The 14194-nt window shown below is 45.1% G+C and overlaps 1 protein-coding gene across 8 annotated transcripts in view; it reads left to right on the top strand.

Annotated features, from left to right (window-relative positions):
• LOC129861239 (extracellular sulfatase Sulf-2-like) overlaps positions 1-14194 on the top strand; it is a 396100-nt gene that overhangs the window by 55084 nt on the left and 326822 nt on the right. The gene's annotated exons all lie outside the window — the stretch shown is intronic.

Genomic DNA, 14194 nt, shown 5'->3' with positions numbered 1-14194 from the left:
GGTCGATGTGGGGCTGTTGGTCGGTCGATGTGTGCTGTTGGTCGGTCGATGTGAGCTGTTGGCCGGTCGATATGGGCTGTTGGTCGGTCGATGTGGGGCTGTTGGTCTGTCAATGTGGGCTGTTGGTCGGTCGATGTGGGGCTGTTGGTCGGTCGATGTGGGGCTGTTGGTCGGTCGATATGGGCTGTTGGTCGGTCGATGTGGGGCTGTTGGTCGGTCGATGTGGGGCTGTTGGTCGGTCGATGTGGGCTGTTGGTCGGTCGATGTGGGGCTGTTGGTCGGTCGATGTGGGGCTGTTGGTCGGTCGATGTGGGGCTGTTGGTCGGTCGATGTGGGCTGTTGGTCGGTCGATGTGGGCTGTTGGTCGGTCGATGTGGGGCTGATGGTCGGTGTGCTGAGGGGAATGAGCAGACATGTACACACACAGGTACAGCCCCTGGGTAGCTGTGTAGGAATAATCTAACTCAGTGAGTGGTCTATGAAGTTTGACCTATGATTGTCTCCAGGTCATCACTGATCTAAACCAGCGCAGAACTGACTGCCTCTCTCTCAGGGAAATATGTGTCTTTAATATGGTCATACATTTGGCAGGAAGTCTCTCTCTCTCTCCCTCTCTCTCTCTCTCTCTCTCTCTCTCTCTCTCTCTCTCTCTCTCTCTCATTAAAATTAAGGGCAACATATGTTTACATTGCCAAAGCAAGTGAAATAGATAATAAACAAAAGTGAAATAAACCATACTATTATGTGCAAATGGTTAAAGTACAAAAGGGAGAATAAATAAATATGGGTTGTATTTACAATGGTGTTTGTTCTTCACTGGTTGCCCTTTTCTTGTGGCAGCAGGTCACAAATATTGCTGCTGTGTTGGCACACTGGTATTTCACCAAATAGATATGGAAGTTTATCAAAACTGGGTTTGTTTTCCAATTCTTTGTGGGTCTGTGTAATCTGAGGGAAATATTGTGTCTCTAAATATGTGTCTCTCATTTTGTGGGCAGTGTGCAGCCATGTCTGCCTACGGCGGCACCTCTCAATAGCAAGGCTATATGCTCACTGAGTCTGTACATAGTCACAGCTTTCCTTAAGTTTCGGTCAGTCACAGTGGTCAAGTAATCTGACACTATGTACTCTCTGTTTAGGGCCAAATAGCGTTCTAGTTTGCTCAGATTTTTAAAATAATTATTTCCAATGTGTCAAGTGATTTTCTTTTTGTTTTCACATAATTTGGTTGGGTCTAATTTGTGTTGCTGTCCTGGGTATTTGTGGGGTCTGTTTGTGTTTGTAAACAGAGCCCCAGGACCAGCTTGCTTTGTCGACTCTCCTCCAGGTTCATCTCGCTGTAAGAAATGTCTTTGTTATGGAAGGTTTGGGAATCACTTCCTTTTAGGTGGTTGTAGATTTTTGATAATTCTCTCTCTAACTCTCTATCTTGTGCTTTCTCTTGTCCTCTCACCCCAATCTCTTTCATGAGCGTTTGGATCGTTCCTCTACATTCCTGTGATAGAGATCGCATTCCCAGTTTAGATCCCGCTCTAGTCACTCTGCCTGTTCTGCAGACACACTGGTAAAAGGTCAGTTCTGTAGAGGGAACGCCAGAGGAACTTTGAGTGTTCCATTAAAGAGAGAGGAAGGGAACACATGGGGCGAGGGTGCGTGGGAGACAGAGAGAGAGAGAGATAAAGAGGAAAGAAAAGATAAGGCCAGATCATTGTCACATTGTTCACTCCCATAGTTTTTTCTTCTGTTGTGTTCTTACCGGTGTTGTCCAATGAGAGAGCTGGAAAGTTGCTCTACAAATCATGCCCACTCAGCAGGTAACACTAATGGAACGTCTCATCCAATCCAAGATCTAATTCCTCATTCGCTTTCATTTCCTCTCGAATTGTTTTCATTTCTGTCGGAGAGATGAACTATTTTGCCATGGCTTGTCCCATAGGGCCGTTCGTTATGTAGGCAGTCACTCTCCAGGCAACTCGCATACTGTATTTTCTCTGAGCGCTAGACTAGCCAACCTGCTCAGACAAATGCAATTGTTTTCTTAGGTTGAGAAATGACAGGGATCAGCCCATGTCATCATACTGTAGCTTTGGAATGGTCTTTTCCCTGCCACACTGCAGGAGTTTGTTAACGCAGCAACTCTTGTGTCTGAGCTGCGGAAACACACAAGTATTCATTTTGCTGTAGATGTCAGATTGACATAAAGCAAATATGGAACATTTTATCTCACCCTCAGTACAGATCCAAGGACGAGCTGCTATGTTTCTGCGTTGTCGGGTTGTTGGACTGCCAGACCGCACAAACGTATCGTTTGGCTGTTCAAACACCGAGGAGAGACGACCGACTGGACCCCACTTGTTTAATATTCACAACAGAATGTTTGATCTCATATGCAAGCGCTCGCTCGGTCCGTACTGATGCACTTCAAATGTTGCAAGTTATAGACACCGACCTGGCGTCTGAAATTTTTCTCATACATTAAACACAACCCGTTACTCACGTATTGAAACATAAATGACTAGTGATGACGTAGTCAACCATCTGTGAAACACAGAACGATACATCAAGAGGAATTGGTCACGTCACTTATGTCCTCTCTTCTCACGTGCCTCCTCACCTACACTGATCCTAGACCTGCCTGTCAACAGAGAGTGCAATATTAGTCAATCAATCAATCAAACACAGTATATTTTATAAAGCCCTTTTTACATCAGCAGTTGTCACAAAGAGCTTTACTGATACCAGCCTAAAACCCCAAAGAGCTTTACTGATACCAGCCTAAAACCCCAAAGAGCTTTACAGATACCCAGCCTAAAACCCCAAAGAGCTTTACAGATACCCAGCCTAAAACCCCAAAGAGCTTTACATATACCCAGCCTATAAAACCCCAAAGAACTAGCTAGTAGCCTCTCTGTAGTCGTACTACATGGCTGACACCCAGTGGGTTCTGACACCGTTTGAAAAACACTATTTCCACAGGGGAGGAGAAAGGTATTCCTCCACAAAGGCCCCGCCACGTAAAGAGACGGACTAGTTTCTCTACGATGGAAACAGTCCCGTTGTCTTTATTTGTTAGAGGATGGGTTCTGATTGGCCCAGGGGACCATGTCCTCTCACTGTGACGTTTCATTCAAGGATCTGTTGAAAAATAATTGAATGTTTATTTCAGAGTCACATCTCCCTCTTCACCGCTCACTAATCCAACATTCATGTATTTTGGTGGTTAATCTTAGAGTAAATTCATGAATAAATGAAACTCCCTCCCTGGAGCGTGTCTTCGAAGTCTGTCTGCACCTAAAACAACTGAGATGTGTTGTGTGTGTGAGTCCGTTTGTCCATAGACAGTATATTATTGACATGCATTGATCTAGCGGTCATTTTTAGTGGACCCTTGATCAAATTATTGCAGTTTGAGCATATAAATAGCAATGGATCTTCAACAATAGCCCATGAACAACTGACCTGACCTTTCTGCTTTGTTTCCCAATGATGCTTATTTTCTCTCGAACCTCCCAGGGCTTGGCGGAAAAAAATTGGACAACCCATGTTCCCCTGTCCTCTGGACGGTTGCCTCAGTCTGGAGGTGCGGGGAGAGGGTAGTTGATTACATGGGGCTGGGCTAGTATCAGGTGACAGGGGAATAGGTAGAGGGAGTAAGAGGAGCACCCTGTCCTGCTATCCTGTGTATATTTCAGTGGGCCGGCGGGGTGGGGGGCTGACCAGAGCACTAACCCCTCCTGATGTACTGCTTGTGTTACTATTGGGACCTATACAGACTTATTAACCCAGGCTCAATGTGTTATGGTAGTAGCACAGTGCTGGGGCTTCCGTGGAGACAGGACCTCATCCATTACCCCAGAGACCATCCCCACGGCAACACTGCTGACTCCTCATACACCAGCACTATGGACATATTCTCTCATACAAACATATATATTCAGTACCAGTCAAAAGTTTGGAAACACCTATTCATTAAAAGGTTTTTGTTAATTTTTTACTATTTTCTACATTGTAGAATAACAGTGAAGACATCAAAACTACGAAATAACACATAGAATCATGTAGAAAACAAAAAAAGTGTTAAACAAATCAAAATGTATTTTAGATTTGAGATTCTTCAAAGTAACCACGCTTTGCACACTCTTGGCATTCTCTCAACCAGCTTCACATGGAAAGCTTTTCCAACAGTCTTGAAGGAGTTCCCACATATGCTGAGCATTTGTTGACTTCTTTTCCTTCAGTCTGTGTGTGTGAGTATGAGTGTGTGAGAGAGAGAGAGAGATTAAAATCTGGTTAATTAAATGTATCTTAATGAGGCTGTCCAGTAGCTGTAGTTATTAGGAAAGCAAATAGCACCTGATAGTGTAGACTCGACCACCTGACCTGGGACCAAAGGATAGGGGCTTGGGGAGGGGTGGGGGAGGGGGAGGGTGTTGAGAGACAGTATATCATGACTGTGTGCTGGCTTTATGGCGCTATTGGAAGACAGGTGGTGGTTGGGGAACACTAATCTAAGTATTTGTTAATCAAACCTGTTACCGTTAATATAGTTACTCTGATACATTACCTGCCCCCACAGCCAATCAATCGGATTAATGACCACAGTTCCACCTGGAAAGGAAAAGGCTGAGAATACCAATTTGTATGCTGATAATATATAATATAATGAAGCTCTGGTCATACCAAAACAAATATCCTCAGTGACGACTGGCCCTGGTTCCTCAAGCCTGCATAGATCCACTGAGACTTTCAGCCTACTAAGTTCCTCAATCCTGCATAGATCCACTGAGACTTTCAGCCTACTAAGTTCCTCAAGCCTGCATAGATCCACTGAGACTTTTAGCCTACTAAGTTCCTCAAGCCTGCATAGATCCACTGAGACTTTCAGCCTACTAAGTTCCTCAAGCCTCCATAGATCCACTGAGACTTTCAGCCTACTAAGTTCCTCAACCTTTTCTTCCACTCTATCCCCTCAACCCCTGTCAATCACAAACCTCCTATTAAAGTCAAAATGGCTCAGCATTTTTAGTAACAAACATGTGCTGAGGTTTATTCAGTCAATGGAACCCTACACTTTGGGAGAGCAAGCAAGACTAGGCCCGGAGAATAAGACTCTTCTAGTCTTGTATTTTTTTAATCTGTTTGTCCATAAATAGAAGTGAAAACAATTTGGTTTTCTCTCTAGCTGGCTTGTTATGATCCGACAGACCACTCAATGAAATCATATTCCATAGTTTCTCCATTGTCTTGAGAGTGTGCGGCGTACCGACAATCCTGCAGTGGATTGCCGATGCCTTATTCCCCGACGGAGAGCTCTGCGAGGTGTTTCCATAGCTGCAGAGCGGAATTTGTCATGTGATCGGGCTGTAGCGTTAAGGATCTCTCCTTCTTCTTTGGTGTTGCTGCTTGCCCACAGGTTAAAGGGCTGCCACCACGGACGGCTCTAAGAGAATAATATTACTCTAGAATAATAGTCAGTGGCTCTCTCTGTTTTCATCTGCTTATTTTGCACCAGTTGCAGGATGTACACTGGACTTGCAGTACCGGGGCAGAGAGGAAATCATGGTTAACTTCTTGAGAATACAGGGGGTGCTGTTTTCGCATTAGCATAATTTCCTCTACACATCAAACTGCCTCTTATTCAATTATTGCTGTTACTATATGCATATAATTAATACCATTGGATAGAAAACAAGCTATGGTTTCTAAAACCGTTTCAATTTTGTCTCTGAGTGAAACATAAGTCATTTGACAGCACTTTCCCTGAGCAAGAAGAAGATTGCAAGATGTGTATGCTCGCTTCAACGCTCTGCCTATATATGGTCACGCCACCTATGACCCGAAACACACTTCATTCGTCTTCCTCTGGGTGTCAAGATGACGTCAGAGGAGAAATTTTTTGTTTATCTTGTACTGACGTGAAATAAGACCTATTTCTTTAGCGTGACCGACAACTTCCGGTTTTCTGAAACACGCGTTTTTGAGGTGTAATTGTCTTTTGTTATGCTGCCGTTACGGATGAAAACTATCTCCGTCTCGAAGTTTGTTTGATACATGTGACCATATCATCTTAATGTATGTTTTTTCAATATAGTTTAATCAGATTATTTGAATTTTTTCGGGAGTTTTGCCGTGTTCCGTTCTGTGAGTTTTTTAACTTTGGACAGAACCGTGCTAGTCGACCAGTACCTATGCTAAATGAAGAGGGAAAGTTGCCATTGTGAATGGATTGAACGACTCATCAGGACTAAGGACACCTTTATCAACATTCTGATGAAAGATCAGCAATAGTAAGACCCAATTTACGATGTTATTTCATATATCTGTCGTGCATGTGAACTGGTCGGGCGCGCCCAGCTGGTTCTGGCTGGCGTGGCTATGCTAATTTAGCGCTACATTTTGTTTTCGCTATAAAACATTTAATAAATCTGAAATATTGTTTGGATTCACCAGATGTTGGGCTTTCAATATCTGTACGCTGTGTATTTTTTCTGAAATGTTTTAAGACAAGTAATTAGTTATATGACGTTGGTCTCTGTAATTGTTCTGGCTGCATCAGCACTATATCAGATTGCAGCTGCAATGTAGAACTGTGATTTATACCTGAAAAATGCACATAAAAAAAAAAAAAACTATGCTATACCATAAATATGTTATCAGACTGTCATCTTATGAATTTGTTTCTTTGTTAGTGGCTATATATATTTTCATTTAGTTGAATTAGTGATAGCTACTGACGCAGGAAAAAACTGTTGGAGTAAAAAAATGGTGTCTTGCTAACGTGTTTAGCTAATAGATTTACATATTGTGTCTTCCCTGTAAAACATTTTAAAAATCTGAAATGGTGGCTTTATTCACAAGATCTGTATCTTTCATTAGGTGTCTTGGACTTGTGATTTAATGATATTTAGATGCTACTATTTAATTGTGACGCTATGCTAGCGATGCTAATCAGTGTGGGGGGGGGGTGGGGGGTGCTCCCGAATCCGGGTTAGGTACTCGGTAGAGGTTAACCCTGCAGAATGTACACTGGACTTGCAGTACCGGGGCAGAGAGGAAATCATGGTTAACCCTGCAGAATGTACACTGGACTTGCAGTACTGGGGCAGAGAGGAAATCATGGTTAACCCTGCAGAATGTACACTGGACTTGCAGTACCGGGGCAGGGAGGAAATCATGGTTAACCCTGCAGAATGTACACTGGACTTGCAGTACCGGGGCAGAGAGGAAATCATGGTTAACCCTGCAGAATGTACACTGGACTTGCAGTACCGGGGCAGAGAGGAAATCATGGTTAACCCTGCAGAATGTATCACAATGGTTAACGACATTATGATGTGCTGCAGTTCTTTTGCTCACACTCATATATTTATACTGAGTCTAGACACACACACACACATACATTTATACTGAGTCTAGACACACACACACACACACACACACACACACACACACACACACACACACACACACACACACACACACACACACACACACACAGCGTCTAGACACACACACACACAGCGTCTAGACACACACACACACAGCGTCTAGACACACACACACACACACACACACACACACACACACACACACACACAGAGTCTACCCACACACACACACCCACAATAACAATCATTATATACGCTGCTGCTACTCTGTTCATCATACTTCCTTGTCACGTTGGCATGAAGGATCGGGAGACAGTCGCAGGAATGCGTAATAGGGTTTTTTATTAAGCCCCAAATTACGGCGTGCCGTGTAAAGGCACGGGGACGAAGACCAGACAAACAGGTACCAAAAACACAGGGTTGAAACCCAAACAAAACGAGAGAGAAGTACCTTGAATAAATGACACACGCGCACAATGGTTAACACACGGGACGAGACCCGTAATCACCTGCGTAATTCACAAGGGCACGAAAGCTCAAAACACACAGCAGAGGAACTCACACGCACCAACGGATATCGTAACAATAAACGACAGCCCAATGGAAACTAAAGACACATGATGGAAGTTCCAGAGGGATCCGTGACAATCCTGTTGCCTAGTTACCTTACCCCTATACCTATCTACCTCCATCACTGCAGTATCCCTGCACATTGTTAATATGGTACTGGAACTAACCCTGTATATAGTATGCTGACTTACGTTCTTGTGTTTTTCTTATTTTTTTATTTCTCGTGTGTTTTTGTTGTACCTTATGTTATTTTTCGTATGACATTGTCATTGTTGGCTTTAGAGCTGGCAAGAAAAGGCATTTCAATGTACACGTGATATTGAAACTTGGAACTTCTGACACATTCCACTTCCCTGAAACTGTTCAACATCACAGTTCCACATTACCTACTACCAAAAATACTTTAACCATTCTATCGAGAGAGGGTGACGATGAGTAATCGGTTTAATATCGTCATAGGATTGTTTTTATTCAGTAAAACACACCATAACAGTCCCATAGCCGAATATGACATGACTAATGTATATGTTTCCTCATGGAGATTTATACAGCCACTTAAAACACAATAAAACGTGTCGCCTCAAGGGAAAATAAGCCCATCCCCGCGATCTCACATGGCTTAATTACGGAACTGTTGTTACACACTTACGTTCACACATACATGCACACTGCCTCCTGTGGAAACCTGCCATGTTAGTGTTACTAAACTTGTGGTCTCATTTCGATCCTCCTCCACTGTGTTATTGTGGTCGAACTAAATCATGTATTAGAACATCTTTCTGTAACGAAACAGTTTTTCTGGGAGGTGAAGAAAATCTGTCTGAAGTTACAAGATGGAAATATTTGAAGAGTAAAAGTGAGTAAAGCTCTGAAGATATCCAGCATAGTTTTTGATTGCTTTTGTCTAATTCTGGACCAGTATATTTGATTCGTTAACTGATAACTACAAAAAGAGTGGAGAACGATAACGAGAGCTATTGTTTGTATCACTTTCAGAGTGATGTTTTCCCTGTCCCTCTGACTAGAAAACATTGACAACGGATCAGAAACGTGTTGTATAGAAGTGTTCTTGGTTGTAGGTGCGTGATGCTTCTTGGAGCGGAGAGAGGGCAGAACACACGGTAAACCTGCCTGAAGAACTGGTCATGTGAGCATATTGGTGGGTGACCACCTTAATTATAGGACGACTTGGGAGAATGATGATCCACCACAAACAGAGCATGAGAAGGTCATATTTTCTGATGGTAGCCCTATATTGTAAACTGTCGAGAATAGACCCATCGCTGTTCCTAATGGTTGCCTCATCAGACCTAGGCTGTACGCAGTTATTCCGGCAGGAAGCATTCAAAACACATCATTTGAGCCGTTTTCAAATGACCCTCTACATCACTGCAGTTTACAGCCCTAGACAATAATTGTGTACTCACAAGAATACATTCCTCATTGCATTGTGTTGTTGTAGCCTAGGTAGAATAATTTTTTCTTGTCTAAAAACTTAGGCCTAATCAATAGTGGACCTTTGCATGTTTGGTGTGCGGCACTGCAGAGTGCAGCCAGGAGGAACGCAGAGATCTGCCATTTCATTATCTTTCGTTGCACTTTGACAGGTAAATATTTATAGCCATACTGTTTAGCCAATGAATGACCCGATATCAATCTAATATTTAGCTTGTTACTACGGCTACTCATCTCTAGCCTCTCTCTTCCAGCTGTTCCCGTGCGCTACAGCCTCTTCATTATTCCTCTTCACGTGAAATCACAGGAAAAGAGATAGGACATTTATTTTGATACTTTTTATTCCATGCCTAATAGCCTTTTCGTAGAGAGAAGCAGGCTTTCTGGAGAGAAGTGGTTAGGAGAGGAGAGAAGTGGTGAGGAGAGGAGAGAAGTGGTGAGGAGAAGAGAGAAGTGGTGAGGAGAAGAGAGAAGTGGTGAGGAGAAGAGAGAAGTGGTGAGGAGAAGAGAGAAGTGGTGAGGAGAAGAGAGAAGTGGTGAGGAGAAGAGAGAAGTGGTGAGGAGAGAAGTGGTGAGGAGAGAAGTGGTGAGGAGAGAAGTGGTGAGGAGAAGAGAGAAGTGGTGAGGAGAGGAGAGAAGTGGTGATGAGAGAAGTGGTGATGAGAGAAGTGGTGATGAGAGAAGTGGTGAGGAGAGAAGTGGTGAGGAGAGAAGTGGTGAGGAGAGAAGTGGTGAGGAGAGAAGTGGTGAGGAGAGAAGTGGTGAGGAGAGAAGTGGTGAGGAGAGAAGTGGTGAGGAGAGAAGTGGTGAGGAGAGAAGTGGTGAGGAGAGAAGTGGTGAGGAGAGAAGTGGTGAGGAGAGAAGTGGTGAGGAGAGGAGAGAAGTGGTGAGGAGAGGAGAGAAGTGGTGAGGAGAGGAGAGAAGTGGTGAGGAGAGGAGAGAAGTGGTGAGGAGAGGAGAGAAGTGGTGAGGAGAGGAGAGAAGTGGTGAGGAGAGGAGAGAAGTGGTGAGGAGAGGAGAGAAGTGGTGAGGAGAGGAGAGAAGTGGTGATGAGAGAAGTGGTGAGGAGAGGAGAGAAGTGGTGAGGAGAGAAGTGGTGAGGAGAGAAGTGGTGAGGAGAGAAGTGGTGAGGTGGTGAGGAGAGGAGCGGAGAGGAGAGAGTCTATAGTCATTATCCTCTCTCTGGGGTGTCTGTAGCCCCTATCCTCTCTCTGGGGTGTCTGTAGTCATTATCATCTCTCTGGGGTGTCTATAGTCATTATCATCTCTCTGGGGTGTCTGTAGTCATTATCATCTCTCTGGGGTGTCTGTAGTCATTATCCTCTCTCTGGGGTGTATGTAGTCATTATCCTCTCTCTGGGGTGTCTATAGTCATTATCATCTCTCTGGGGTGTCTGTAGTCATTATCCTCTCTCTGGGGTGTATGTAGTCATTATCCTCTCTCTGGGGTGTCTATAGCCCCTATCCTCTCTCTGGGGTGTCTGTAGTCAATATCCTCTGGGGTGTCTGTAGTCATTATCCTATCTCTGGGGTGTCTATAGTCATTATCCTCTCTCTGGGGTGTCTATAACCCCTATCCTCTCTCTGGGGTGTCTGTAGTCATTATCCTCTCGCTGGGGTGTCTATAGTCATTATCCTCTCTCTGGGGTGTCTATAGCCCCTATCCTCTCTCTGGGGTGTCTGTAGTCATTATCCTCCCTCTTGGATGTCTATAGTCATTATCCTCTCTCTGGGGTGTCAGTAGTGTAGAATGGGCCCAGAAGAAGGAGCTGAAAAGGAGAAGGAGGACCAAGCACGCCCCCATTCTCATCGCTATAGTGGAGCAGGTTGAGAGCTTCAAGTCCCTTGGTGTCCACATCACCAACAAACTAACATGGTCCAAGCACACCAAGACAGTCGTGAAGAGGGCACGACAAAGCCTATTCCCCCTCAGGAAATGAAAAAGGCATGGGTCCTGAGATCCTCAAAAGGTTCTACAGCTGCAACATCAAGAGCCGATTGCATCACTGCCTGGTACGGCAACTGCTTGTCCTCTGACTGCAAGGCACTACAGAGAGTAGTGTGAATGGCCCAGTACATCACTGGGGCTAAGCTTCCTGCTATCCAGGACCTCTACACCAGGCGGTGTCAGAGGAAGGCCCTAAAAATTGTCAAAGACCCCAGCCACCCCAGTCATAGACTGTTCTTTTTACTACCGCATGGCAAGCGGTACCGGAGTGCCAAGTCTAGGACCAAAAGGCTTCTCAACAGTTTTTACCCCCAAGCCATAAGACTCCTGAACAGGTAATCAAATGGCCACCCGTACTATTTGCATTGTGTGCCCCCCCAACCCCTCTTTTACGCTGCTGCTACTCTCTGTTTATCATATATGCATAGTCACTTTAACTATACATTCATGTACATACTACCTCAATTGGGCCGACCAACCAGTGCTCCCGCACATTGGCTAACCGGGCTATCTGCATTGTGTCCCGCCACCCGCCAACCCCTCTTTTACGCTACTGCTACTCTCTGTTCATCCTATATACATAGTCACTTTAACCATCTCCACATGTACATACTATCTCAATCAGCCTGACTAACCGGTGTCTGTATGTAGCCTCGCTACTTTTATAGCCTCGCTACTGTATATAGCCTGTCTTTTTACTGTTGTTTTATTTCTTTACTTATCTATTGTTCACCTAATACCTTTTTTGCACTATTGGTTAGACCCTGTAAGTAAGCATTTCACTGTAAGGTCTACACCTGTTGTATTCGGGGCGCACGTGACAAAAAAACTTTTGTGTGTGTGTGTTGTGTTTTCACCAGTCAGCCCCTGGCTCTACAGTACCTGACAGACAGACACAGCCCTCGTAGTCCCAGGGGGTCTCACTCCATCCAAGGAGGGCCCGACAATACAGTACTGTACCAACAGAGGAATAATAAACCTGCCCGTGTTCCTCTCTCTCTTCTCTCTCTTTTTTCCTATTTCCGCTGCTCTTTCTCTTTCCATTTCTCTGCTCTGTCCTCTGTCTTCCATTGACCCGTGGATATTTTATCTTGGATCTGAGGCCTGGCTTTGATTGAGGAGAGCAGTGCATGAACCCATCCTGGCTGGCTGATCAAACTCAGGGGGCCTCAGCTGGGACGGTCCACCCCACCGTACCCCTCACTGCTCTGGGGCAGTCACCGTACCATACTCCCCTGTCTCGGCCTGGCAGGCAGCTGGTCCTCCAGGTTCTCCTCTCTCTCCCCACAGCCAAAGAGCTACACATCTTCCTCTTAGAAATTGTCTCCATGCCCCGTCCTGCAGCTGCTCACCTTCAGGAAGGACACTGTCGATGTGTTGGTATGAATGTATTTATATCCAATTGATTGTAATAAGGGATATATTATGTTTAAAACATGACTCCCTCCCTTCCCTTCTCACATTACGTCTACCTGTCCCTCTCCTCCTCTAGCCATCTCTTGTTCTTTCTATCCCTTGTCTTCCTTTCTCCTCTCTATCCCCTCCTCTTTCTCCTCTCTATCCCCTCCTCTTTCTCCTCTCTATCCTTTCCTTTTTCTCCTCTCTATCCTCTCCTCTCTATCCACTCCTCTTTCACCTCTCTATCATCTCCTCTTTCTCCTCTCTATCCCCTCCTCTTTCTCCTCTCTATCCTTTCCTCTTTCTCCTCTCTATCCCCTCCTCTTTCTCCTCTCTATCCCCTCCTCTTTCTCCTCTCTATCCCCTCCTCTTTCTCCTCTCTATCCCCTCCTCTTTCTCCTCTCTATCCCCTCCTCTTTCTCCTCTCTATCCCCTCCTCTTTCTCCTCTCTATCCCTCCTCTTTCTCCTCTCTATCCCCTCCTCTTTCTCCTCTCTATCCTTTCCTCTTTCTCCTCTCTATCCCCTCCTCTTTCTCCTCTCTATCCCCTCCTCTTTCTCCTCTCTATCCCCTCCTCTTTCTCCTCTCTATCCCCTCCTCTTTCTCCTCTCTATCCTCTGCTCTTTCTCCTCTCTATCCTCTCCTCTTTCTCCTCTCTATCCCCTCCTCTTTCTCCTCTCCTCTTTCTCCTCTCTATCCTTTCCTCTTTCTCCTCTCTATCCCCTCCTCTTTCTCCTCACTATCCCCTCCTCTTTCTCCTCTCTATCCCCTCCTCTTTCTCCTCTCCTCTATCCCCTCCTCTTTCTCCTCTCTATCCCCTCCTCTTTCTCCTCTCTATCCCCTCCTCTTTCTCCTCTCTATCCCCTCCTCTTTCTCCTCTCTATCCCCTCCTCTTTCTCCTCTCTATCCCCTCCTATTTCTCCTCTCTATACTCTCCTCTTTCTCCTCTCTATCCTCTCCTCTTTCTCCTCTCTATCCCCTCCTCTTTCTCCTCTCTATCCCCTCCTCTTTCTCCTCTCTATCCCCTCCTCTTTCTCCTCTCTATCCTCTCCTCTTTCTCCTCTCTATCCTCTCCTCTTTCTCCCCTCCTCGTTCTCCTCTCTATCCCTCCTCTTTCTCCTCTCTATCCTCTCCTCTTTCTCCCCTCTATCCCCTCCTCTTTCTCCTCTCCTCTTTCTCCTCTCTATCCTTTCCTCTTTCTCCTCTCTATCCCCTCGTTCTCCTCTCTATCCCCTCCTCTTTCACCTCTCTATCCCCTCCTCTTTCTCCTCTCTATCCCCTCCTCTTTCTCCTCTCTATCCCCTCCTCTTTCACCTCTCTATCATCTCCTCTTTCTCCTCTCTATCCCATCCTCTTTCTCCTCTCTATCCTTTCCTCTTTCTCCTCTCTATCCACTCCTCTTTCACCTCTCTATCATCTCCTCTTTCTCCTCTCTA

Source organism: Salvelinus fontinalis, chromosome 8, assembly GCF_029448725.1.
Source record: "Salvelinus fontinalis isolate EN_2023a chromosome 8, ASM2944872v1, whole genome shotgun sequence".
Taxonomy (NCBI): Eukaryota; Metazoa; Chordata; class Actinopteri; order Salmoniformes; family Salmonidae; genus Salvelinus; species Salvelinus fontinalis.
This window is presented reverse-complemented; position numbering and strand designations above follow the sequence as displayed.